Source organism: Biomphalaria glabrata, chromosome 16 (assembly GCF_947242115.1).
Source record: "Biomphalaria glabrata chromosome 16, xgBioGlab47.1, whole genome shotgun sequence".
NCBI classification, from domain to species: Eukaryota; Metazoa; Mollusca; class Gastropoda; family Planorbidae; genus Biomphalaria; species Biomphalaria glabrata.
Genome location: NC_074726.1, coordinates 7,235,895 through 7,263,820, shown reverse-complemented (window position 1 = coordinate 7,263,820; position 27,926 = coordinate 7,235,895). Strand labels below are relative to the sequence as shown.

The 27,926-nt window shown below is 38.7% G+C and overlaps 1 protein-coding gene across 2 annotated transcripts in view; it reads left to right on the top strand.

The window, feature by feature from the left end:
- LOC106057416 (frizzled-5-like) overlaps window positions 1–27,926 on the top strand; it is a 253,179-nt gene that overhangs the window by 109,349 nt on the left and 115,904 nt on the right. For both annotated transcript variants that reach the window (XM_056013416.1, XM_056013414.1), the window contains one exon: window positions 15,291–15,380. The gene's annotated coding sequence lies outside the window, so the exon portion shown is untranslated. The remainder of the gene's footprint in view (window positions 1–15,290; window positions 15,381–27,926) is intronic.

The following is a 27,926-nucleotide window of genomic DNA, read 5'->3' as shown; positions in this document are numbered from 1 at the left end:
CTAAGACTTTAAGAGACTTATCTATAGAGGCAAGTAAACTAGGTGCCAGGGAGGGGGGGGTAAGAGTTGGGGGGGGGGGAAGCGGGCAGCCACCTCATGATCCTCGTGGCCCCCGCTATCTAAACAACCAGGCCACGGTATCTTCTAGGCTCGGACACTAATCTCCTCGAGGCCTAGTCTGCTTCTTAGCGCCCCCCCCCTACCCCCGTCTCCGTTCCAACAGTCAACACCCCCTCCCCGGTACCCACACAATACCTGACAAGGGCTGGCACTCCTGCCGGATCTAGTTGCTTGTAGGATTTATTTCTCTCCTCTCTCCTCCTATCCATACAGCCTCCCCCCCCCCCACCTCCTCCTTCGCTAAGTTTTATTGTCTCTCATCTATCTGCAGACCAAACTTTAAAAAACCACAAAAGAGTTGGATTAGGATTTAGATCTAGATCTGAGTGGAACAACACAGAACAACAGCACCAGAAGATGGAGGGTCTTTAAGAAAGAAACTTTTAAAAAATCGAGCTTAAAAAGAACAAGTAAACAAGATGTAGACTATAAATAAAACACTGATGCCCAAACTACGAGCCGCGGGCCATTTCCGGTCCGTAAAGCAATGCCATGCAGCCCTCTCAAACTCCTGCCCCTCGCGCCTAATAAAAAAGAAAAACATTACAGAAATTTCCCATTAAAGAAAAAAAGACTACCTCCTTTATACACCTCATAATGCGATTATTTTTCATGTAATAACTAATGAATGTTAGAGTTTAAAAAACGAATTTTTTTTACTCCGCCCCATTCTCACCCCACCACCTTGAGAACAAAAAAAAAATTGGTTAAGCTAATGTGTAAATCTATTGATCTTATAAAATGTCCACGATAGGCCTAAAAGATCTAGACTTTGATGACGGTGCGTAAAATGTTCTTGAACATACATCTAATAAACTCTTCACTGAGTTATACTAACGGTGCGGAAATACCCGAAGACGTGTGTTTTCCGTTCAAGATAATTATTTTTTAGTTCCCAAACCAAATTTTATTTTTTTGTCCTTATACTTTGAATAATTATAACGGTCAAACTAAAGTTTCCACAATGTGGCCACCGAGCTAGTCATTCTTTTACCAACGATATACATCGACTGTCAACTGTCGGCTGTCTAGAAAAATCGTTAGAGCCGTTTTCGAGATTCGGTCTAGTTTTTTTTCGCACCCATCCAGAAGGTATTTCCACGAAGTACGAGTTGAATAGAGTTATTGTAACAACAACAACGAAGCAATAATTTCTAGGGCTGAAACGGTTCTTCCCTAAGGTCAGTCTGCCAGTTACATAGGGCGCCTTACTTGTATTAAGTAATGTCTGTTCTACAGTGAATAATGAAGCCGCCAAGGTTGGGTTTCAATCCATTTTTCCCGGCTCGTGACATGCAAATAAATATGGCGCCCTGGCTGAAAAAGTTTGGACTCCGATGTTATTAAATAATTTAAAATACTCTAAAAAAAAAAAAAAGCTTATAATGAGTGAAGGCAAAGAACCGTTCAATCACAGTCATATTCATTTTTTAAATTGCTTTTTACAATTATATCGCTTCTTTCATGCTTACAGCATGCTCAGTACGCTATGGTCTAATCTCTTTTGTAGACCAGTGGGGGAGGGGGTATCTTGGAGAAGGTTTTCTGTGCTGTCTTTAGGCGCTCAGCAGACAAAGCCTTACTTGAGTGGGGTCTCGAACTCAAGCCCACTTGCTAGGTAGTCAAACCGTTCGCCTTTCAGCCACACATTCAACGTATCTCTCAATATTGTAAGGTTTATATCTCTTTTCTACTCAGAAGAAAATTAATTAATTACCACTAATTGGTAACCTACTTGTTTTATTATTATTATGTTAGAAATGAACGCGTAGTCATTCTCATGCACTGCCAAGGTCGAGTTTCTCTAAAGAGAAACAAAATTCATCGTAGTCCCTTTAACAGTTTCCACTGAGGCATTTTCTGGTGATGTGGCAGGTCTGCAGCAGTACCGCCCTCTGACAGGCAACGAGGATGTTCCTAGGAATGTTAAGGGCCTTGAAGGTGTCTGTGAGGTCAGTTGTTATTATCCCCTCGGTTGATATAACAATGGGGTATATTGTTATTTTGGACAATTTCCATAGACGCTTAATCTCCAAGCCTAGGTTCCCATATTTTCTTTGTTTTTCTATCTCAGTTTTTCTTAAATTATGAGACAGTGGTACGGCGATATCGATAATGGTAGCGGTTTTTTCTTTTTTATCGATGAACAGCAGGTCCGGATGGGGGGAAAATTGTAAAAGAATCCACCCAGACAGACAGACGGAGTGAGTTAATATAAGCTTTGTAAATCTATGGAGAGACTATCGTAGTAATTAAAAGAATAATAAATAAAACTAACGAAATAAACGAAGATATTATGATTTATTTTGTGTGTGTGGGGGGGAGTGTGTATTCCCCCCCCCCCACACACACACACCCCACACACACGCAAATAGCTTCAATCAACACGTAATATCTTTTGTGTACAAACCTAAGCGTTAAATAATTGCTGTTCCAGGTATGCGGCGTTCTTCTGCCCGCTGGGAGCAGACCAGGAGGGAGCGTTATGGTTACACAAGGGAAAAAAAAAAGTGAGGGTCGAGGAGAACGGATATGGCACAAGAATTATGGGAAAGAGTGTGAGCGTGTGTGGTGGGGCTTGGGGGAGAGAGTAGGTATACGAAAGAAAGGGGGAAAGGAGGAAAAAAAAAACTGTTTCTCAAATAATCAGGCGAGATAATGCAGATCTCGGATGCATTTTTTCGTCCTCATTACCTCCTCCTGCATCAAGACATATGCCAGATTGTCTCTGAGATGTACGACCGAACTTGTAATTAATGCCAATTTGGCCAATTTCTTTAGCCCCGTGTTGATAAGATGCTTCGGCCTAATGGCGACTGCCTAGATTCTTTTATTTTTTTTTCGGCAAAGGGGGGAAGGAGTGAAAACAAAAAAGGTGGGGGGGGTAGGTGAATGGGATATAGAATAGAGGTGTGGGTGGGTGGTGGAAAGAACAACTGAGAGTATATCAGGATATCTTCATAGTTACCTAGTTATTGACCGCATGTTTTTTTTACTAAGATTGTAGTATTTTAATATGGAGTTTGTAGGTTTACAGAACTAGTTAAGATGAGAAATTTTCAAAATAGAAGAGATGTGTTTTTACTTTCCTCTCTCTCTCTCTCTTTTCTTTTGTCTATCTTTCTCTCTCTCTCTCTCTCTCTCTCTCTCTCTCGTCCTCACAATTTCCTCACTCGTACTGTCTCTCTATTTCTCTCCCTCTCTTTATCGCTCTCTCTTTCTCCCTCTCCCTTTCTCTCCTTCTTTCTCTTTCTCTCCCTTTCTCTCTCTCTTAGCTTCACTCTCTTAATTTCTGAAACGTAGAATGTTTCGTTTTAATAAATAGAAATGAGAAAGAGAGAGAGAGAGAGATAGAGAGAGAGATGTCGGCAGTCCTTTTAGTTAGACTAAATGCGGAGGACCGTTTATGAGATTATATACAGGTGGTTCAACTGTGATACCAAGACGATTGTAAAAATAGGACAACTATTAATCTTTGATGCTTCAGGAAGTTTGGAAGCAAGAAACTCAAAGATTTGATGCTTCAGGAAATTTGGTAGCAAGAAATTCAAAACTTTGATGCTTCAGTAAGTTTGGTCGCAAGAATCTCAAAGATTTGATGCTTCAGAAAGTTTGGTAGCTAGAAATTCAAAAATTGAAAGCAAAATCGAAAATAATTTTAGGTCTCTTTTAAGAAGAGTTTTTTTGTTGTTGTTTTTTTGTGGAGGATATTATTTACTCGTTTCGTGATTTACTAATCTGATGTATGTACAGCAACAACAACAAGAAACAACAACAACAACAAAAACACATTATGTTCTCTCTCCACATTGTCAGGTAGCCATTAGAACTGGTTCAAATAGCGTCCACTGTGTCATGAACCATTACAAATCTCAGCCTACCCCCCTCCCACACACATATACACAGACAACTGAGGATCAAACCTGAGAAATTTGTTTCAAAATCCAAAACACTTTACTCCACCACTTTTTTTCCAAATAACTTTCCTCTTGTCCATCTCAGAAATTTCTTCCGAAATGAAGATCATGGCTTGAAGTCTTCCTGTTGGCATTCCTTTAATATGCTCCCGAAAATCTCTGTCGCTGGATTATCAATCTTCAATCATACGTAATCGAAAATTAAAACGAATCGAGGGCACAGAATGATGGCGCCCCATGCCCGCTTTATTTATGCCTTGAAAATAACGGCGTCTCTTAAGCGCCATTTCCCCCCCCCGGCGGTTTTAAGTGCGTTCACGAGACCAATAGATTTGACTCGTGCCACTGGAGTCGAAGGTAGATGCTTGGCACCCCCCCCCCTCCACCTGCGGGATGTCTTAAATGACTTTATGCATGGGGCAGAATGTAGGATAAGACTAGAAGGGATGGGGGGGGGGGCGAGGGAGGTGAACGGGGAAGTCCGTGGCATTGACGGGTGACAAATCTAATTCAACGACATCGAAAGTAAATTACTTTTAATATACCAGGGATTATACCGTTAATTGACATTTCTTGTTAATTGGGACTAGACTGAAAAATGTATTTTTATTGGAAAAGGGAAACCAGCAATGGAAAAAAAGAATACGTTTTAAAAACAAAGCTTATCTAAGGGAAAAGAACCGCTAATTGCTGCATTTTATCTGAAAAAAAATACAGGGTTTGCCTCCCTTTCTGCTATACAAAAACAAAAGTAATTCATTATTGCTAAATAATTAAATAGATGGTTTATTTTTTGATTGATTCGTGTCTTGTCATCGACTCTGAATAATTATGCGGAATTTCAACTTGATCCGAGAATAGGAAGTGTGAAAAAAAACATACCAATCTATTTAATCAGACAGACAGACAGATACACAGACAGACAGAGTGATCTGATATAAGCTTTGTAAAAAAAGAAGCATCTTTATACAGAGATCTAGAAACCTACTTGCCTATTTAATAAAGTCAAAATACGAAAAAAACAAACAACTATATAGTTCTTGTGCGGTATTATCGTCTATTAATTGAAATGATGGGCGTGGTGACTGAATGGTTAAGCAATCTGCTTCAAAACCGAAGTTCTGTAATTCTAAATCCCTAAAGTTCCCTTTAAGACCATGCCGTCTATAGTGCAGATGATGTAAAGGTCGTCTGTTTCTGTGGACCACGGATAACGAGGATGTCATGTGACCAACCGCCTTTACTTTTCCCCAATTAATGTCAGGTACCCATTAGAGCTAGGTGGACTCGGAGGTGCCCTGAAGTCGCCCAAAGATCCGTAACTTAAAAATCCCAGTCTTCACCAGGATTTGAACCAGGCACCCCCGGTTCAGAAGCCAAGTGGTTTACAGCCCAGACAGGTAATAGGACGTCAAAATCTTAATTTCCAAAAAGCAAAAGCGTTCTACATGTCATTAAAATGAAATTACTTCAAAACTACATTATCTACTTAGAACATCTTAAAGAACAAAAAGTTCTGTATAGTGGCAAAGCGATACGATCAAAATCCTTTTTTTTTTTTTTTTTTTGGAAATGACCGGCGTCCAACAAGCAAAGATATATAAGTAGTATCATTAGGCAGGTCTGTGCCATTGGCAGCATCGCTAGGCAGGTCTGTGCCATTAGCAGCATCGCTAGGCAGGTCTGTGCCATTAGCAGCATCTGCTAGGCAGGTCTGTGCCATTGGCAGCATCTGCTAGGCAGGTCTGTGCCATTGGCAGCATCGCTAGGCAGGTCTGTGCCATTGGCAGCATCGCTAGGCAGGTCTGTGTCATTGGCAGCATCGCTAGTCAGGTCTGTGCCATTAGCAGCATCTGCTAGGCAGGTCTGTGCCATTGGCAGCATCGCTAGGCAGGTCTGTGCCATTAGCAGCATCTGCTAGGCAGGTCTGTGCCATTGGCAGCATCTGCTAGGCAGGTATGTGCCATTGGCAGCATCGTCACACACAGAAAACCTATAGGCTAGTGATTAGTTCTGATGTTATATACTATTAACTCTTTCTCTCCTTATTGACGATACCATCGTTGAATTGACCTCATTAAATTAGAATAATGTTTCATTTTATAAACTTTACTTTGTGTTATATAAAAAGAGCATGCATTCCTTCTATTTCTATACCAAATAAAACATTTTCTGATAACAAGCGAAAAAGTGATTAAACTTTAACAGGGTAGTGAAATAGTAATGAGCAAAATGTAGAATTCAGTCGGAATGTGGGAAAATAATTAGGGAGAGAAAGAGTTAAGAGTTTAGAAGAAGAACGATCTCGACGACAGACAGAAGGCAGCTCAGATGACCGCCACGATGGTCACTTAATTCTATACGCGGCAACTTCGAAATGGTGAGGGATTGACGAGATGACCTAAGGACAACCAGGGGTCAAGCGATAGTGCTGAATCCAGGATCCAGAATGTGGAAGACGAAGAATCTAAACAAATGCCAATTCAACACAAATAAAAAGTTTTGATTATACCTAGGCCCTAGGGTAGGGGGCGCTGAGCGGGTGCAGGGCTCTGGTAAGATCCAAGAAAGACAGACATTTAGTTTGGTTTACGTTTGAGGTGAAATGACCCCTGAATCTGTGTATACTACCCCGGGGGTCAAAACCGGACACATAACTAAACATTCGGTGTGCCTCAGGAGGGCGCCATGTCCCCCCGCCTCCATCTTGATACGCCCTCCCCCCCCCCTCACGTTGTTTACCCTTCCCCTCATCTCGAAGACCTGAAGCCATAGTGTGGCCGTGAGATAATGGAAGATAATTCTTGTAACGAAAGCGTTAAAGCTTAACTCTGCTTCTTTTGGCACGACATCCCCTCCCCCCCCCAGCTCTGTTCGTGCTCTCTTTTCTCTCTATCTCTCTCTCTCTCTCTCTCTCCTTCAGTTTCTTCCTTGTAACCTCCGAGATGCAGCCACCCACGTTTACGATATTTGACCGTTGCGTGCTTAGTGTCATGCACTAACTGCTCGACCCATTTGCAACACTCGCTCTGTCTCTCTCTCTCTATCTCTTTCTCTCTTTCTCTCTCATTCTCTCTCTCTCTCTTTCTCTACAGCAACATGCCTCGAATGCGCCTCACTCACCCATCCTCTCTTAAACATACAATCAACTTTCTCTACAAACCCCCGCTGCCACCCCCTCACCGACTCGCATCGCCCCCCTCCTTCCTCCCCCCCCCCACTTCTCTCCATCTCAACATCTTCAGGTGCAGCTCCTGCCTTTCCGGTGTAAATGGAAGACCGTTGACAAAGCTGTTTGTTAACAATATGAAAGTTTATTCTGCAATCTTCCTTCACTTTAAAAAAAAAAAAAACTTGTACAGATCGCAGATCAGACCTTGTGGTCTATAGGGCAGATGACGCTAAAGTTCATCTATTTCTTTGGCCTACGGTTAACGAGGGTGTCATGTGGCCAGCACAAAGACCAACTGCCTTTACTTTTCCCCAACTAATGTCAGGTACCCATTAGAGCTGGGTGGACTCAGAGGCGCCCGAAGATCCCGATATAGAAAATCTTAGTCTTCACCAGGATTTGAACCCCGGACACCGTTTCGGATGCCAAGCGCTTCAGCGCTCAGCCACCGCGCCACCACTTTTTTGTAAACCTTGTACAGAAAACAGATCAGAAATATGTAACTCTTTTTTTTTTCATTAGGGCATTCCCTTATCAGAGCAGCAGTGGCATAGTACAAGGCTGTAAACCTTTTCGCTTAAAATTACAATCAAATGTAAATAAATATATTGCAAAATTTTTACTTGTAATTTAAAAAAAAATGAAATCACAACTATTCATCTTCCTCTCGGTCAGCACTCCGCAAGAAAATATAGTTCCGTTTTCTGAGGCTATAGAACTTGAGATTTGAGTTTTGTAAGTTCTGTGACGTAATCTTCTGATCTTCGCATGTACGCATTGTTGACATGGATACCTTCAAGTTGACAGGAAACAAATTTGCTATTGGAGATTTTCACTATAAACTAAACAATGTCAAGGTCACCAAATTGAACTTCAAAGTTTCAAACAGAAGACCTTAAAAAAAAAACCCACATGATTCTGCAGTGCTGAAATGTGCACAATAGTAAATAATGAAACCATAGACATACGTAAATATACACTGGAAAAAGGAAATAACTTCATGTAACTTGAAAACATGTATATCTATTGTTGTCGGATTTCCGAATTCTAAAAAAATTTAAAAATTGCATGATCTTCAGTCTTAGAGATTAAACAAAACTCCTAGACATAAATAAAGTACACAGAAATGCAAGTCACAAATTTTCGTTTCATAAAACTCTATTATCGGCCAGTCTATATTTATTTATGTCTATGAATGAAACTTTAAAAAACAATAAAGCTTATCGACAGTGAATCAACACTGCCTTTATTTCGTACACATGCTACACTAACAAGCTTGCTATGTATAGTGTTTCCTCAATAAATGAAAATCTCCAATCTATAGAGAAAATATTACTTGATATGTCTATTTTTTTTTTATATGGGCTTATACTCTTATGAGGCAGGAATTAAAATTTGCTAAACTTAGAAACACTTTTTTAAGTAATATTTCAGAGCATTTTGTATGCAAGCTCTGGAACCTATAAAATGCTTTCAAAATATACATTTTAAAATTCAGATTTAACACACAAAAAAAAAGGAGGTATATATATAAATGGATACAAAGCCACCGATAGTTTAAAATACTTAATACGCAGGTTATTGTGAGAAAGTCCGACATATTAATCACGTGACCAAAGCCATAATGAAGGAGCCGAGCCGCCATTTCGAGCTCCGATTATTTAGCCAATCAGCGTCTTTGATAGCTCATTGTTGCCCCGGATGTGAATGACGCGAGTGCTCATTCATGTGACATCTCCGCGGCAGGGGGAGAGAATGCACTGGTAACAAGTTCATCATTTTTTTTGTGTGTCTCCGCTCTTGACAATGACAGGGGCGCCCCATGATTTCTAGTGTTTCATTGATTTTTTTTTTTTGAGGAGAGCTCAACATGGAATAAGCTTCAAGGGGGTTACTCTTTTAGGAGAGTACGAGGTGGAAATGTCACCCTTCAAATGTTAATCATGCGTTGAGATATACTTCGCGTATAAAAAGGAAAAGAAAAATGAACTTTCGTTTATTGACCATTTAGAATGTGATTCTATACTGTCCACACCGGCCTCCAAAAGAAAACACTTATTATTACAAAGCTGGCATCCACAAACTCTGTCTGTTTCTCTCCGACACCATAATCATTTCTTTTACATGACAAAACAAGAATCAGTACAACTATTAACTAATAAATTAACAGATGGTAATGAATTATTTTCTTTAATATCGAACATGGGAAAGAAATTGTACTTGACTGATGTGGTGGTGAAAGCTGCATTTGCAGAGAGAAAGCTTTAAGTTACGAAACTAACAATAGATAACAATAGAACTTTAAAGTTTCATAAGCACTTCTCTGGCACAGTGGTTAATATGTTTGATTGAGGAGGCTTGAGTCCGCATGTTCAAAAGCGATCACGGCAACATTCATCCAGAAAACCCCTTTTCTTAACAGGTCCATACCATTAAAAGGATCATAGCGTATTGAGAAAGTTAAAGCATAAAATTGCTCTGAAAAAAACTTTTGTTAAACATATTTCTAATCACACAGATTTGTTATTGTTAGTCTAGTAGAACTATTAAAAATGTAATTACATGACTGATCCTATCTAATTGATACAACTACGCTTATTATAAGCTTTTTTTTTTCTTCTAAAGTATCTTGCTATTATATGCAGTCTTGACTGATTAAACCGCTGGCGGACAACGGCTTTGTCTGCATGAGAAGCGACAAAATATGCAGGTCACAACAGGGTTTCCTTAGTGATGTGAAACATTGCACTCATCCTAAATTTTGGGAATCGAAGACTTTGCCAGTGTTAATGCTTACAAGTTCTTGCACTAACTAGTTTCTCTCGACGCTTTGATTTATGAAGCAGTGCCGGATTTTAGTAAGTGGAGGACCTGGGCAATTGTTTCGTGGAAGCCCCTTTCTAGGCTTCAATGAAATGCACTTAGTGTTATGGTGTGTGTGTGTATTTGTGTGTTTCTATGGTGACCGTGGAAAGAAGTTAGCGAGTGGTTCTGAATGATGTAAGTTAGGTGGAGTTGGCAGCATGCGGTCTTAGTTAGGAAAGACGACTTCAGAACGCGAGACTGAAAAGATGTATTATCGTAGTGAATTAATTAGCACATTATATTACTATTAAAGTCTACTATAATTATTTGCATGTCATTTCAAGTTGATTGTATACATCAGTGATGCCCAAAATACGGCCCGCGGGCCAGATCCGGACCGCGACGTGGTTCCATCCGGCCCGCAAAAATGTCGGCACAAAGAGTATAAAATTCGCTCCCCCCTAAAGAAAAGGTTGAAAAATGTATCTTTACCTACATTAGGGTCCTTCATTTTTCTCCGATTGATGACAACATTTGTGAGTTTATGAGATTGGACTCTAAATGTAGAATTTATAAAAGGACCTTTACTTTTTGGCAGAACATGATAATAAGCCAATGTATTTGAGTTGTAAATAAAGTGTGGCTGTTTTTTTTTTAAAGAAACGCAATTCAACGCGAAGTCAATTTGGTGGCCCCAAATGAAATAGAAAAATAAAAAAATAAACAGAGAAAAACCTACAATTATGCAATTTTTAAAAACCTAATTTACTTCAACAATAACACTGAAGACAAGTTTCGCTATTTCTTTCCTAAATATATCCAAATTACAGAGTCGGGAGACCCCTACCATCGGAGGCCCTACGTGGCTGCCTAGTTTACCTATGCCTGAGGCCGGCCCTGACCCCAGGGCGACTATACAATGGGAACCGATAAGATTAGAGCTACGTTTTCAAGGAACAGGTTTGTTGTCTGTTGGAGTGTGTGTGTGAATGTGCGTGTGAGTGTGTGGTTTGCAATGGGTCGTGTCGACTTCCATGATAAACATCATTTGATGGATTCAAACTGTCTACTCTTAGACTTGTTTTCCCGGTGACATTCAACGCTACCACAACGTGACGGCGCCGACCTTTCGCTAACTTCTCAATTCATCAGTAAATCTTCCTCGGCGGCGATGCGGCCAGTCGAACTGGAACTTCCGGTCAACTGGACATTTCGTCTTCGTCTTGCAAGGAAAAAAACAACAAAACAATCTCGGCATTGTGTTGGACATCGGACATCTCCAGTCCAACTTTCTCGGTAACTCTAGCCTGTAAAGTCAAATCCATGACAACCAAACAAACAAACAGGGCGATACAGCGTGTGGCGCCATCTTGTCACTTGCAAAGGGGAAATTACTCTTTTTGAAAAGTAAATTCTAACCGGAAGTTTCTCAACTTGAAATCAGCGCTGTTTTCTTCGATTATAACTTCATCTCTCTCTCTCTCTCTCTCTTTCTTTCTTTCTCGCTCTCTCTCTTCTCTTCTCTCTCTCTCTTCTCTTCTCTCTCTCTCTCTTTCTTTCTCTCTCTCTCCTCTCTCTCTCTCTCTCTTCGTTCTCTCTCTTTCTCTCTCTTTCTTTGTTCTCTCTCTCTCTCTCTCTCTCTTAGTTCTCTCTGTTTCTGCTTGTCATCTGTATTGTCCATCTTGCTTTACGTGATTGTCCCCCCCCCACCACCACCACCACATACCCACACACCCCCACACAAAATTACTTTTCCACTTTAAAAAAAAAAGTGCAAATGGAAACAGAACGTTAAAAGAAAGTAAAAAGAGGACGGCAGGAAAAAAAATGTTTTCGAAGGCGGAGCGCGCGGGGCGTTTTGACGGGGGCTCCGAAAATAAACAGTCGGTGTGTATGGCATCTCTGTGAATGTCTGTTAAGTGTTAGGAGGTGGCAGCCCCTGCAGGAGGCAGCGGGAGCAGGGGAGAGAGAGAGGAAGTGGCAGTGAAGTTTTTAGTATTCAACAGAAGAAAAAAAAAGTTTTAATGTTAAAACGTGAAGACGACTAAGTTTGGATTTAACAGAAAATACATTTAACATGCATAGATGTGACCCTGGGGGCCCCGGGGCCTTCACAGGCCTATACGTCCTTTGTCTCACTTGGTCCCACAGGGTCACATATATGCATGTTTATTGCATATTCTATAGAGTCGTATCAGTCGTTCACCCCTGCAGCAGTATATCTTATTAGTTTTCGGATGTAATAGAATCAAATTAAATATACGCCTCTAATAGTTAGTCAAAATGAAATCAGGGACATGCTTAAGAAATGTTGAGTAAATGTACTGACTCTTGGCGACACGTCATGATACAATACAATGTTCCGCTTAGTGAAATCACGTGACTCATTTTTTTTGCTGTTGTTGTTTTTACAAAGCTTATATCAACTCTGTCTTGAAAAAACGCATTTTTCTCCCATTTCCCTCTCTCGGATGAAGTTAAAACTTTGCACAATTATTCATTGTACTTGCAAAGAAATGAATCAAAGAAGTCTCAAACTAAACCTAATGTCATTGGTCGATGTAGCACTTGACTTCAGAACTGAGGAGTTTCACACTAAACCTAATGTAACTGGGCGATGTAGCCCTTGACTTCAGAACTGAGGAGTTACACACTAAACCTAAATGTAATTGGGCGATGTAGCCCTTGACTTCAGAACTGAGGAGTTACACACTAAACCTAAATGTAATTGGGCGATGTAGCACTTGCCTTCAGAACTGAGGTGTTTCACACTAAACCTAATGTAATTGGTCGATGTAGCACTTGACTTCAGAACTGAGGTGTTTCACACTAAACCTAATGTAATTGGTCGATGTAGCACTTGACTTCAGAACTGAGGAGTTTCACACTAAACCTAAATGTAATTGGGCGATGTAGCACTTGCCTTCAGAACTGAGGAGTTTCACACTAAACCTAAATGTAATTGGGCGATGTAGCCCTTGACTTCAGAACTGAGGAGTTTCACACTAAACCTAAATGTAATTGGCCCATGTAGCCCTTGACTTCAGAACTGAGGAGTTTCACACTAAACCTAAATGTAATTGGGCGATGTAGCCCTTGACTTCAGAACTGAGGAGTTTCACACTAAACCTAATGTAATTGGGCGATGTAGCCCTTGACTTCAGAACTGAGGAGTTTCACACTAAACCTAAATGTAATTGGGCGATGTAGCCCTTGACTTCAGAACTGAGGAGTTTCACACTAAACCTAAATGTAATTGGGCAATGTAGCCCTTGACTTCAGAACTAAGGAGTTTCACACTAAGCCTAAATGTAATTGGCCGATGTAGCCCTTGCCTTCAGAACTGAGGAGTTTCACACTAAACCTAAATGTAATTGGGCGATGTAGCACTTGCCTTCAGAACTGAGGAGTTTCACACTAAACCTAAATGTAATTGGGCGATGTAGCCCTTGACTTCAGAACTGAGGAGTTTCACACTAAACCTAAATGTAATTGGGCGATGTAGCCCTTGACTTCAGAACTGAGGAGTTTCACACTAAACCTAATGTAATTGGCCGATGTAGCCCTTGACTTCAGAACTGAGGATGTAGCACGCAGGAGTTTCAAGCTAAAAAAAGTGCAGACATGGATTTTGAACTTCGGGATTCTTAGGACCCTCCCGAGTCCCCACAACTCGGGTACCTGGTGTTAGGTGTGAAAAGTTAAGACGACTGGTCAATGTGCTGGCCACACGATACTCTCAATAGCCATAGCAACTAATGAACTTGACATCTTCTACCCCTTAGAACTTAAAGTCTAAAAAAAAAAAAAACTGTTATTCCGCTGACGCTAATGTATATCAAAATGCTTTTTAAAATAAAAAAATTTAAATAAAAAATGAAGTAAAAAAAAACAACAATAAAAACCCAAACCATAATCGTAGCCTGTAGCATAAAAGTGTACCTTGATGTAAATAATTTCGAAATTGAATTATTGAGAGTGAAAAAAACAAACAATTATCAAATATAAACATATGCATTTTAAAAGATTTACTTTATTTTGTTGACTGTTTTCTTGTGCCACTTCAGGAATTCAAAGAGTACGCCCAGCTGCGCACCGCCGGCTACTTCCCAGAATCCCTTATAATTAACACGTGACCTTCACTTCCCGTTGACTTCAAGACATCCAGGTCAGCTGGGCGACATCCCCAACCAAAGAAAAGCCAGCGATTAATACATTAAGCTCGCCGCTGTCCAGGCTTACGGTTCTTGGTAGGGGGGCGGATTTGAGAGAAATATGGTTTATTTGTCATGATTAAAAAATGTTAACTGTAGCTCACTTAAAAAAAAAAAAAAGAAAAAGCACAAGGAATAATGCAAATAATTAAATTGAGGTGTTTTTAACTTAATTATATAATTTGATAAAAAAATTGGTTATGCAGTTATTTTTTTTTCACTGTTTAGTGTTTTACAGAAAGAGTCGTATAGAATGCACGTGAGATCAGAGATGAGATTATAATTAATTGACGCTAAATGGAAGTGTTAATTAAAAAGCTGCAGTCGTTTGTTTAATAATGTCAGATTGGCTGTTCATTTAGCCTCATGATCCTCATTGCCCTACAGGAATTAAAAATGCTCAAAACGATCCCAGCCATTGCCAGGGATCTAGTTGAGGGCTAGAGTTATAGATCGAACATAGACGTGAGAGAAAATGAACAAACTTGTTGAAGAGAAATTATAATCGCTTTGTCTTCTTATTTTTAATTATCTTTAAGTCCATTATTAATAGAGGAAACTAAACAATTGGACATTTAGAGAGCAGTTTTTAATACTCTCTTAACTCTTTTTCTCATAACTGACGATACCAACGTTGATTCCACCAGAATGTGGTAAATAATTACAATTTCCTTGAATATGCTTGCAGTCTACGACTTCTGCTATCTTTTTTTATCACTTTTTTTTAGTTTGTCTTTCAACCCATCTCATCACTACTTATAGACACGTCCGTTGTATAGGCCGATAGCCAAATTCCGTAGGCCTACTGTTCCAAGAGTCTTAGACTCAACTCTTGCGAAAATTACAAAGAAAAGTAAAAAAAATCTCTTTTTAAAAATGAATTGAATTTTGAAGTTTTTCTTTTCAATTTAATTTCAGTTTTCTTCAAAGACCTCACAAAAGACCCTAATGTAGTCACAGTTTGAAAACTACTATTTAAAAAATGTCTAGAAACTAATAATCCCTTTAAAATGTCTCCACAGACAATTATCTACATATTTTCCATCTTTTATTTCCTAACAGATAAACTCTTGGAAGAACTAGATAGATTTCAGCGTATTTATAGGTCACAGATCAATACGGATCTTACATATACAGAGATCTCAGAGACAGGTAAGTGTCTTGGAGACGTCATTGTCGTATTGTCAAGTCATTATAAGTGTCAAGGTTTGTTTGTATTGTATGAACAATAAACAACGGGCTTACATTTCCAGAAATAACAGAAAGCTTCCAATAGAACTAAAAATAGCCATGAGAGTTAAAAATAATAAGGGATAGTTTAAGTCCTAGATTCTGTACCTTTCCCGTCTAGTGGAGAGGCTAATGTTAGTGTAAATACAGTGCAAGACAATACGCAGGGACAATCAATAAATGTCAAGCTTCATGTTCAGTCTTCTTTTGTGAATGTATTGTTGGAATTAAGATATAATTATAATAATGGTGAGAGTTTAATTCATTTTTTTTTTCACTTGAAGGATTAAATAACTGTATTTCATAAAGTGGAATTCTGTTATTTTTTCACCAAACAATTGGATATTGGGTCAGATTTAACACAACTTTAGTCTGTATTGTCTGTATTAATAGTTGCAGTACGTTTAAAGTTACTCTATCCTGCTCTTGTTTTTTTTACTATGTTAGAACCATCATGACCCTCTCTCTGAAGTTCACTGAAACTATCTTTTTATTAATTATTATTCATTGCTCACTTTTTTTTATTATATCCCTTCCTTCCACAATTTTTTTCCCACCCAAAACTAAAGCAGCCCCTATACCCGCATAATAACTCGAAAAACCTAGGTCAAGCTGACCTCAAAGACAATCCGAACCACGGGTTGTCTCCTGGGATCTACTGGTCAGTTAATGAAGCAGATGAAATGGTCAGAGGAGAGGCGGATCAGACTCAATCCGATAATGTAAAGTAGTTATTAGTATCTCTACATTCTCTGCCTGTAGATCCTTATATTAATTCAATTTTTTAAAAATTAAAATTAATAAACATATATACAGCGTTTTCTTGACTTTCGCTGGTGATACGTTCTAAGACAGCAAGCGAAGGTCAGATTTTCGCGGTATTTAATTTCATATGCGTACACTATTTTCGGATAAGAACAGTATCACAGGACATCCTTAAACATTTAAAACCTCTAGATAACCATTTCCCATTTCATTAATAACTTTTACATGCTGTTCCTTTTAAAATCTCATTAAATGCTCAGTAATTTTTAAAAGTGTCATACAGCACTGTGATGTCGCATTACAGTATACAAAGAATAGGTACGTATACATTAAATATACTGTTCCTTTAGTCTGCAATGGAAAAAAAAGGGTCGAGGGTGTATGAGGAGGATTCCTTATTTGGTCCTGTAACCTTGCCTGTAATGAACCAGTTCCAGGAAGTTTGGCGATGACGTGTTAAGTTTTTTTTTTTCCATCAGGCTACTGCAACACGTATACATTGCATCCATATTACTTACTCTTGCAGTTTGAACGAAAAGTGTATGCACCTTACCCAAGGCCTTGATGAAGTTTAGCTTTTACCGTCCATTTGTCTATCCCCGCCTCTCTCTCTCTCTCTCTCCAACTCATCTGTCTATCTATCTATCTATCTATCTATCTATCTATCTATCTATCTATCTATCTATCTATCTATCTATCTATCTGTCTATCTGTCTATCTATCTGTCTGTCTGTCTGTCTGTCTGTCTATCTATCTATCTATCTATCTATCTATCTATCTATCTATCTATCTATCTATCTATCTGTCTATCTATCTATCTATCTATCTATCTATCTATCTATCTATCTATCTATCTATCTATCTATCGCTATCTATCTATCTATCTATCTATCTATCTATCTATCTATCTATCTATCTATCAGTCTATCTATCTATCTATCTATCTATCTATCTATCTATCTATCTATCTATCTATCCATATCCAAACCTCCATTGTTACAGTCCTTCCTTAATTTACTTTCTCTTTATCTCTTCCTCACTTCGCACTAAGAGCCAAAGGGTGAAACAAAAGGGGGGGGGGGGGGGGTTGGAGAAGAGAGAAGGGGGTGTCTCTTTCTACCTTTCTATCTTCTACCTCCTTCTACCCCTCCCCTCTTCTCTTCCCACATGGAGACTGTCATGACGTAGTCCCCGTCCCAAGATGCATTTCACTCGGGGATCCTTTCAGTTCATTTTGACATTAATGACATTGACCGAGGCAGTCTGCCGTCCTCTGCCCTCCACCAAACACTGTTTTATCTCGTGTGTTCTCCCAGGGTTACACCCTCACCCACCTCCAGTGCTCTTTATAGTCCTTGTGACATGCATCTTCTGAACCCCCCCCCCTCCAAAAAAAAAAAAAGAAAGATCGCCCACCTCCACGTGCAATACTCACTCTTCTGTAATATGTAATCTCTCTCTCCCTTTCTTTACCTATTTATAACTAGATAGATAGATAGATAGATAGATAGATATCACAATATATATTGTTGGCGGTTGATGGTTGAGTGTCAGGGGCGTAGCTAGTTATTTTTCCATCGTTTAGGGGACCGGGGGGCTTGACATCTTTGGGGGCCCCTGCATTTTGGTTTTATATCATTTTTAATGTAAAAATACACTCATTTGGGGCCCTCCTCAAGTGGGGGCCCGGGGGGATTTTCCAATTCTCCCCCTCCTCCCCCCACCCTAGCTACGCCACTGATGAGTGTAGATCTAATGTAGATGATGTTGATCAATACTTGGAATGTTAACTGCGAGTTTCTTAAATAGCCTACAACTCACCACAGAACAAATATTACAAAATAAGATAATCCGGCTTGTTTAACATAAAACTTTCTTACAGAAAATAAGGGCACAGTCGATGTGGTCAGGATTCACTAAAAGTAGTCGTATCGTGTTTCGTCCTTTATTCGTCTCAAACATATTTCCGTTCTTACTGTATTTAATAAACTGTCGTGTCACTAAGGAAAAACCCAAATAAACCTAACTTCTAAGGTTCTTACTATTGAGTCATTACAATATTTTTTATTTAAAGCACAATGTTCAATGTAAATGTATGATATGTATATATGTATGTATGTATGTATTCCCCGAATAAAAATCAAAACCGTTTGACCAATCTTCATAAAACTTGGCATACAAATTATTTTGACCATGGCGGAGACCGCGGTGTATGTTTAATGTCCCTCTCACAACCGGAGGGGTCTAAAAATCGATTAAAAGTACCTAATTGTATCTCTATTAAATGTCGAAACTTTTTAACGAATCGGGTAAACCCGTTTTCACAGAAATTTATATTGGATAGGAATATGTCGGCATCTTCATACTCTACTTTTATTTTCGTGGCAAAATAAAAACAAAATGTGAAGGGAACATTCTCCAAGTTTGACATAGATATAAATTAAACCCAGTGGATCAGACCCATCAGATCAGTTATGCCCAAACTAAGGCTCTCAGGCGGGTGGTCTTATCCGGCTATATATATATATATATATATGTATATACCATTATATAAATATGTATACACGTGATGAGTCTGCACCTCCTTTCCATGCTCACGTTTTAAAAGTCAATTTCCACCATTTCCAGCCCCTAGCCCTTTGTTCATGCGTGTTTTCTATAGTATGTGTGTCAAGTCAGAGCCATAAGGATCGAATAGTCTCCCCATGTAAATGTCTTGACCTTGTCCTCTCGTGCACCAGACTCTAAAGACATTTTCACAACATGGAAGTGTCTGTGTCTTGACATTCTCAGAGCCAGCTGAATCAAATCGTCTGCTCACACACACACACAAACACAAACACAAACACACACACACATATGCATATATATATATATATATATATATATATATATATATAGATAGATAGATAGATAGATAGATAGATAGATAGATAGATAAGCGTAATGTCAAAATTAAGATTTTGTAGTAGAAAATATATTCGTCTTTGCAATAAAAGGAAAGCTCGCAATGCCGTTTTTATTTAATGGCATCCCAAAATGACAATTGTGTCTACTTTTCAGTAGATTTTTATGAGTTTTCGGGAGATTTTAATAATTTCGGGAGATTTCCAACAGGCCCTGGAAACTTAGGAGGCCGTGGAACCCCTGTTATTATATATAAGTATACTGGTTCAATTTAATAATTTACATCTAGAATTAGCGTGGGGCCTATGAAAGTGCGGGGCCCACTGCGACCGCATAGGTTGCAGTGGCCTAAGGCCGGCCCTGCGTGCGTGTGCGTCTTTTTTCTCGTGCGTGTGGAGAGAGTGCGTGTTTTGAGTGTGTTTATAGGTGTTAATGTAAAGTTCTGGATCTCTTTAGCTAGAGTTGATTTACTTTCATAATTTCGTTTACATGAATAGAATTTATTCATTTTGTTTAAAACCAAAAACAATGTGATTCAAAAAGTTGAATAATATAATTAATATCAAATGCGTAAGATGGAAGGATATGGCCATATGTCAAAATCATATAGTGCTATCATATAGTGCTTAAGCCCTTACAGTAAACAAAATAAATATGGTTAGTTTAAAAATGCTAAATGTTAGGAAAAGTAAGTTGTGTTATTTTTATCTCCACTTTAATTTCAAATTAAACAAAAAAGTTTTGATCTTTTAAATACAAGACAATGATTAGGGCGAGGCGTGGCTGCCGAGGGGGGAGGGGGGAGGAACACTGGCCACAATATCCTGAGGGCGCCGCTAGCAGAGGCTCGAGCTCACTTTGATGTGTTTATTGAAAACCCATCATGGGAGTTCCAACAAGTGTATGTGTGTGTGTTTGCCTGTGTGCGTGCGTGTGTCATGATGTGTGTTTGTGAGTGTGTCTGTGTGTGTGTGTGTGTTTATGTTTGTACTAGATTAAGGTTTTAAACTCATTATGGTGCCTCCCCCCCCCCCACTTATCCACTTTATTGCCTCGAGTGGTTAAAATTTTTATCCGCCTATTATCTTATAGAGAGTTGTAGGCAAATTCAATCAGGCTATTGTTTATTTATTTAAGCATTGATTGTACTGGAACTAGATGTAGTGGCTGTAACTTATGTTCTTTTATAACTAAATCCTATCTCTACAATCTTAGTGCGAGACTCTACAAAAAAACTTCATTCGAGATTTCTAATTTGATTGCGAAATTACATTTTTAGTCTCGTCTGCAGGGATATCTTCTCTTGCTTTTTGTGATGTTCACCTTCTTTAAAACTGAAATAGTTTTTCCAAACAGGATTTCATTAAATTTTTCATACTCTGCACTGTTATTCAAAAACTCAAAATGTTCACATGTAGTTCCATAAGCAAATTTTTTTTGATGATAGTAGTGTAATTTAAAAATTTGTAATACAAAGGGCCCCTCCAGAGAATATATTAATAAGCCTTGTATTATGAGAACCTATGTAAGCACATTCTATCCATCTCCAATGGATAAAAAATAAAACCCAAAATGTCGTTAGTCACATAGTAAGATTGTAGTCATCAAACAAACTCCACTTAGACACCTATTTGATTAAGATATAAAAATTTGAAACATTAAAAAAATACAAACCAGAGATCACAAAACAGACCGAAGTACTCTTGTTACGTAGGTAATGATATATGTGTACATGTCTAAGAAATAAGTGTGCGTACTTTCAACGTAACCCGAGAGTGAGTGTGGGAGAAATAATGTGTACAAAAGTGTATCATACATAATAGCATGGAATGGGTTGCCTGAATCAGCCATAAAAATCAACGACAAAGCTTAAGTCTCTAATTAACATCCACGACGAGTTACCACGTGAATTCGCTTAGGACGTAATTATTATTATTATTTTTGTTGAAAGAACGTCTTTAATTTATAAGAATAAAAAAAAATTCCTAAATATGTATTCGCATGATACGTTAATGACTGTAAAATATTATCGACTTAAAAATATTTAGAGTTTAAACAAAAGTTTGGCTCTTAAAGAGAAACAAGACGCTAAAACATTTTAATTAACATTTCTGTAAAAAAAAAATTAAAAATAAAAATTTTAACTTCTTTATTGAAACAATGTCTTTGAAGTTTTCATTATCCGCAAGCAATTTCGTCTTCTAAGAAATAAAATAATTTTTAAAAAACTCTCCCGATTTTTTGTTTCCCTCTCTCACCAGGTCAAGAAATAAATTTGTTTTCCATGGAGAAATCTTCACCATAACATTTTGATTTCGTTTCGTAAAAAAAAAAAAAAAAAAAAAAAATTTCGTGTTTTTCATTGAGTGCTTAACATTTGATCTCGGCATAAAAATGTCCGCTGATTCTCATTTCGATATTTTAAAAATATTTTATAGTTAATAGTTTGTTGTTACGTGATTGGAGGAGAAAGATCAAATGTTCACAATATTAATACCTGGAGCTTTTAAAGTTGTTCACATTGAAACGTGGACTCACAGGGGCGTAGCTATGGTTTTGGGGCCCGGGAGGCTTGACCTTTTTAGGGGCCCTGCATTTTTGACATCCGATATCACGGCATGAGATAATGTACTTTTAAATATATAAGCCCAAATTCCATTTGCTACAGTATCGGTATATAAGTAAAATTAACAAAAAATAATCATGAAGACTCTTTTGATATGTAGTACCGTTGGATAATTGGCGAGATTTTGACAAATTTCAATTCAAATCTCCTCGCGTTGTGCTTTCTGTGCATCAGAGACATCTATAACATCATCTAATTCTACATCAATGCTGTCCATTTTTTTTTCTTGACTCCTCGTGAATAACTAGATTGCATGGGAGTGGAGTAATATTAAATATTTAATGTAAACAATTAGGACCGTTTCTCACCCACCCTTGCTACGCCACTGTGTGCTCAGCAACTTTGGTAGAGTTGTTAATTGGTTTTCATTGAGTTATCTTCAATTTCTCTAATAGAATTATGCAAATGACTTGTCCTCATATAATTTAAACAACTTCACTTAGAAAAGAATAAACACAGAACAAATCTATATGCAGTACATAGGCATACGCAAAGTAATAATCGTACATAAATTATCACACAATTATAAATCAAAATCTTGAAATCACATAAAATATATCTGTCATGCCAATCAAGTAAAAATTAAAATGATTCATTGTTCCTTTTTCTATTAGGTACTGTCCCTTTTTATAATATTCTGAAACTTTGGTAAGTGTAGTAGCTACAAGATATATCTTGAATACAACCTTCCTGTCTAGATCCATCTACACATGTAACAGTAGAGCAGGGGGTAACTAACATTCACCATTCTTATTACTATCATTAAAGGTATAAGCTTATTACCAAATTAAACTCGTCCATTTCTGATTAATCTTGCTAGTGACATTTGTAACTCACATATATCAATGAAAAGATGTATTAAAACAAGTGTTTCCCTAAAGAGTGATACGGAAAACCTCGGAGAGTGTACTTGTTGCTCTGCGATAACTTGCAAATTTTTTTAAACACCCATTTATTAAGTTCTGTTATAAAATTAAAATGGTGGAGGGGTACTTAGAATTACAAAAATTATAAAAGGGGTGCACATAGGTCAAAAGTTTGGGAAACGGTGCATTAAACTAATTCATTAAAAACTAGTGGACCAAGTTTCCAGACGCTTCCAAACTAATTAACATTATATTTCGTCCTCGCGAAAGAAGTATTGGTTCCTTTGTTGAATAATGTACAATATTCATTTGGTTAATGAGGATGTCATGTGGCTAACACAACGACAAATCGCTTTTACCTACCCCACTTCCCCCTTTCAACACAATCTTTGAAGAAATTCACATGCAGCATGTGTACTTTATTCTTATCAGGTCAACTATCCCGCAATGATATCCGCCCGGAGACGAATATGGCCGGATGGTGAAAAATTGTCCGGATATCCAGCCGGAGTTCAACCTTAGTATATAATTAAGAAGATGATATTAGACGCAAGAAAGGTTGAAAGAAGGAATAGGCTACTGTACAATGTTCTAGTTTATTGATGCTAAACCTTGTTATGACAAACAGGTATTGATTATGCTCATGTTAAATCAACGTTAGTTGTATGCGAAAACAATGTTAAGGTTTGAAAAGCATAGCGTCTTCATGGAGAAGTCGAAGCGATAGGACCGGACCTTCTGAGTCATCGACTAGCCTTTCGATTAATTATGAGTTCTCTGTTTTAGTAAGTGATCAGAATTGAAGCCCGCATTGTATTCCGACCCCCCACTGTCGTTATTAAACATCAAAGATTCCACTAAACCGGTTCGCCTAACTTCATCTCGGTCCGAGAACCACTGCCCTAGCAACTAGATGTCTGCCCTTCTAAGTGAAACCTTGATATTTATTATTTAAAAAAAAAACTAATAAAAGATTGGAGGGAGTTTTTTTATGAGAAAGAGAAGAAAAAAGTCTTAAGTTTGATTAAAGGGGAGAGAAGACATGAGAGAGGGACACAATCTAAATTTTATTAGACGTGATCTCTCTCTCTCTTTCTCTCTCTCTCTGAGTCTTTATTGAGAGGGGGGATAGACTAGTGTATCTTTGATCTGATGTTTATTAGAAAACTATGCAAGTCAAGTCTATGAAGACCCTGTCACACTTCAATGTGTGGATCAATGCTGTTGTGATGGGTTGTGAGAAGGAGTGAGTGTCGAATATAGGGCAAGGGGGTGGGGGCAAAGCATACGCCACAGAGGAAGGGAGCGGACGGTAAATTTTACTTGCAGCCCAAATCTATACTCTTTGATTTTGTGTTAAAACAAAGCAGTGGTGTCCAACTTTCTTTTCTGTAGGCACAGGGAGGCCATTTAAATTTCCTGCATGCGTGTCTGACACTGCATCGCCACGCTAAACGCCACAGGGTCATCGTCTAGTTCAGTGGTTCCCAAACGTTTTTGTCTTGTAGACCCCTTGCCTTGTTTTTTTTTTTTGTTTTTGTTTTTTTTTTGGGTTTTCAGTAGACCCCTACTTAACTTGTATTGCATTTTTGACAATTCATCAATATTTTTTTTTAAAAACTAATTACAAAATCTCTAGCTGACTACAAATACACGTCTTTTCTGTCTCAAGTCTCACGCCTGTCTTTCCTAGCACTTTGATGCCAGCATTTTTTTATTCACTTCGATTACGTCAGACGTGGTTTCGTCATAGACTCTTCAGCCTACACAACCAAAAACATCTGCCCTTCTTGCCTCATGGTTACATCAGATATACGCACATACGCTCCATAACCCCACATCTCTCACTCACACTCTTTCTCTCCCTCTCCTTCTCTCTCCTTCTTTCTCTCTCTCTCTCTCTCTCTCTGCATCCTTTCTTACTGTCTCTAACACACACACACACAAGCCACATTGTTCTCAGAAAGTTTCGTATTCAAACCAAAATTAATATAAAAAAAAAGGGCACTGTCTATCAATTGACTGCACTCCATTACATTAATGATGCACGAAGCTCACATGTTCACGCGACTTTCCCAACACACACTGTGTCACGTCGCGTGCTTTACTCACCCTGTCGCGTGCTGGTACACACTTTGTCGCGTGCGATACTCCCCCCTCCCCCCCTCCCTCACCCACTTGAGGATGAAGGGGAGAGGAACGAATGAGGAAACAAAAAAAAAATATATCGCAACTGCTCACCGATGCTTCTATATTGTAAGGTGTGGTCTATAACCATTAGGATGTTAGAATTCACAGGTCGCATGTTATACTGTTATAGTTTACAGGTCGCATGTTATACTGTTATAGTTTACAGGTCGCATGTAGGGAACTTGATTATGGATTATTGATTTACAGCAATAGTTCATACAAGCAGACGTGTACTGCTGCATGGCGAAGGCCTTCTCCTGGCCAATAACCTACACACCCCAGACTCTTGCTTCGCACTAGATATCATGCACAACACACAACAGTAAGTAAAGTTCCCTTTTCAGACCTTGCGATCTATAGGGCAGGTGATGTTAAGGTCATCTGTTTCTGTGGACAACGGTCAACGAGCAGGGTAACTAGCACAACGACAACCGCCTTTATTTTACCCAATTAATGTCACGTACCCATTAGAGCTGGGTGGAGACAGTGGCGCCGTGAGAATCCTGAAATTCAAATTCCCAGTTTTCACCAAGATTCGAACCCAGGGGCCCAGGCTCAGAAGTCAAAAACCTAAGTCACCGCGCCCCCTAACACATAACAGTGAGATTTAAATTTCCAAAAGCTAAAAAAAAGCCGTTTAGAAAGTGCTCAACGTTTTTGAGATTCAACATATAAGACGCGGAGGTGGCCACAAAGAGAGCCTGATTACGTTCTAATGTAAGATCTACAGCAGCGGTTCCCAAACTTTTTTGTCTCGTAGACACCTTGGAAGTCTTCGTAGACCCCTGGGGATCCATATAGACCACTTTGGGAATCACTGATCTACAGCCTCAACAGTCGCCAAGAGTCTATGGATCATCTTGTTGAAATGTATTGAAAGTCTTGGCCATTAGCTGAGGACAGAACGATGTCACCCAAACAGCAGTTTCCACTTCTTCACGCAACTGAACCGTCCAAAGGAACGGTAGATGCCGATACATTTTCTGATCTGCATCATCGCAGGTTCAGCTTGGGTGTAGTGCTCTGTGCTGCAAGCTGCCTAATGGTCCCCGCCTCCTCAACTTTTGTTATCAGGGTTGACACCTAAAGCCTTTCTCATTTTTAAGTCTACTTGTAAGATAGAAGATGTTTGGAGTCAGAGTTTGTTCATTCTCCTGCGTGGATAGCCAGCCAAGTCTCACAAACCCATCTTGGCCTAAACATACTGACGTAGGCGTTCCTTGCGTTAGATCATTTTGCTTATTTATAAACTACTATGTATAAACTGATTGAATTTCGAGCTATCATCATCATCATCTTTCCTTTGCTTTCCTCGTGGAACATAGGGCCTCAGTAAAAACACGCCGCTCTCCACGGTCTCTAGCTAGTTTTTTAATGGCTTCCCAGCTCTTTCCGGTCCTCTTGGCTTCTTCTAGTGCACTGCCTCGCCACGTTTTTTTTTGGTCTTTTTCTGCGTCTTGTTTCCTTGGGGTTCCACTCTAAGACCTGTCTAGCTCTATTGTTGGTATCTTTTTTCTAAGGGTGTGATCAATCCATCTCCACTTCCTCTTCTAGATCTGCAGCTCTATATTTTTCTGCCCACTCATCTCCCACAGTTTGGTGTTTTCTACTTTGTCGTACCTGTGTATTTTTAAGCCATTTCTCAGACATCTGTTGATGAAGGTCTGAACATTTTTTGTTGTTGCTTCAGTTGTTTCCAGTTGGAGCTATCGTCTTATCTAATTCCTGAGTCTTGTTTAAAAATCAACATTGCATTCAAGTGAGGACAAGATAAGTCTCTCGCTGTGACATCCCACTTTACGTGACGGCAGACGATAGCCTCGCTTTCATTTCAAGGCTATCACATTCGTTACTAGCGGTTCTAATATTGCCTTTGGTTACAAAATATGTCATCTTGTAGATGTAAGTGAACAATCGTTGTTAAGTATTAAAAATTAAAATTAAAAATCCTTAAAATTACCTCATCTTAAAATTCTAATAATATTTTATAATTGAACATTCAAGAAAGTTGAGATTCAGTAATACAAGGTGACATATTTTGGACTTGAGCGTTGGGTGCGTGGTGGCCAGTGGTAACGCGCTCGTCTTCCGAAAAAAAAAAAGCTCTTAGTTTCTATACTCGGCGAAGACTGGGATTTGGAATTCTGGGATTTTTAGGACGTCAAACACCTAATTCTAATGAATACCTGACATCTTTGGGGAAAGTAATGCTGTGGGTGGTTCACGGTGGTTGTGCTGGCCACATAGCCAAAGATGAAATCGTTTGCCCTGTTGATGGTAAGGTCTTTACTTATTTGACTACAGCGACCTCTATGAAGTCACAAAGTATGGGCGGAAGTGAACATTTAGCTTTTCTAGTTCTAGAAAGTTTGCCAATTGAATATCACTACACTTCCTCTTTAACCCATTACAGCCGCAACCGATTTCCTTTGTTTTGATGTAAATGTAAAAATAAAAAAAAAATAGGTTCAGGAATGAGTAGGGGTTTGTGGAGAAAGATGGTGAATTAATGTAACATCGTTTTCAAAATACTTTATTCGAAAAAAAAAGTTAACCATTTTTTTTAACACAATGGACGCGAGAGCGTTAATGATACATAGATGTTTAGGGGGGGGGGGGATAATAAAGACAATAATAATAAAATCAGTCAACACTCTAAAGGGAGACTATAATAAGTTTTGTATCTCTTTTAACGCGTTTTGATATTAGCAGGGCTGGAGAAGTAAGTCAATTAACAGTAACAATAAGAAGCGAATTTATCAGTGGACACTTATAAAGGGGCTAGAGTAAATCATCTGTCACTTTTATGCTGACATCGCCAGAGGATTTCAAAACGTTATATAGTAACTATTTACCTCGTTGTTATATCGACCCAGGGGATAGTAACAAGTGTTTACGGGACCCCAATAGAGGCCCTACATAACTTAGGAGAGCAAAAAGGATTCCAGAAAACAGTAATACTGCAGACCTGCAACGATGACTTTTGTTTCCCTCTAACGAATTTCGACTCTGGCAGTGGCAGAGAATGAATACTCGTTCGTTTCTAACATAATAATAATCATACCAATTGAGGGCGGTACTGTTACAGACCTGCACGTCACCAGAAAAATTCCT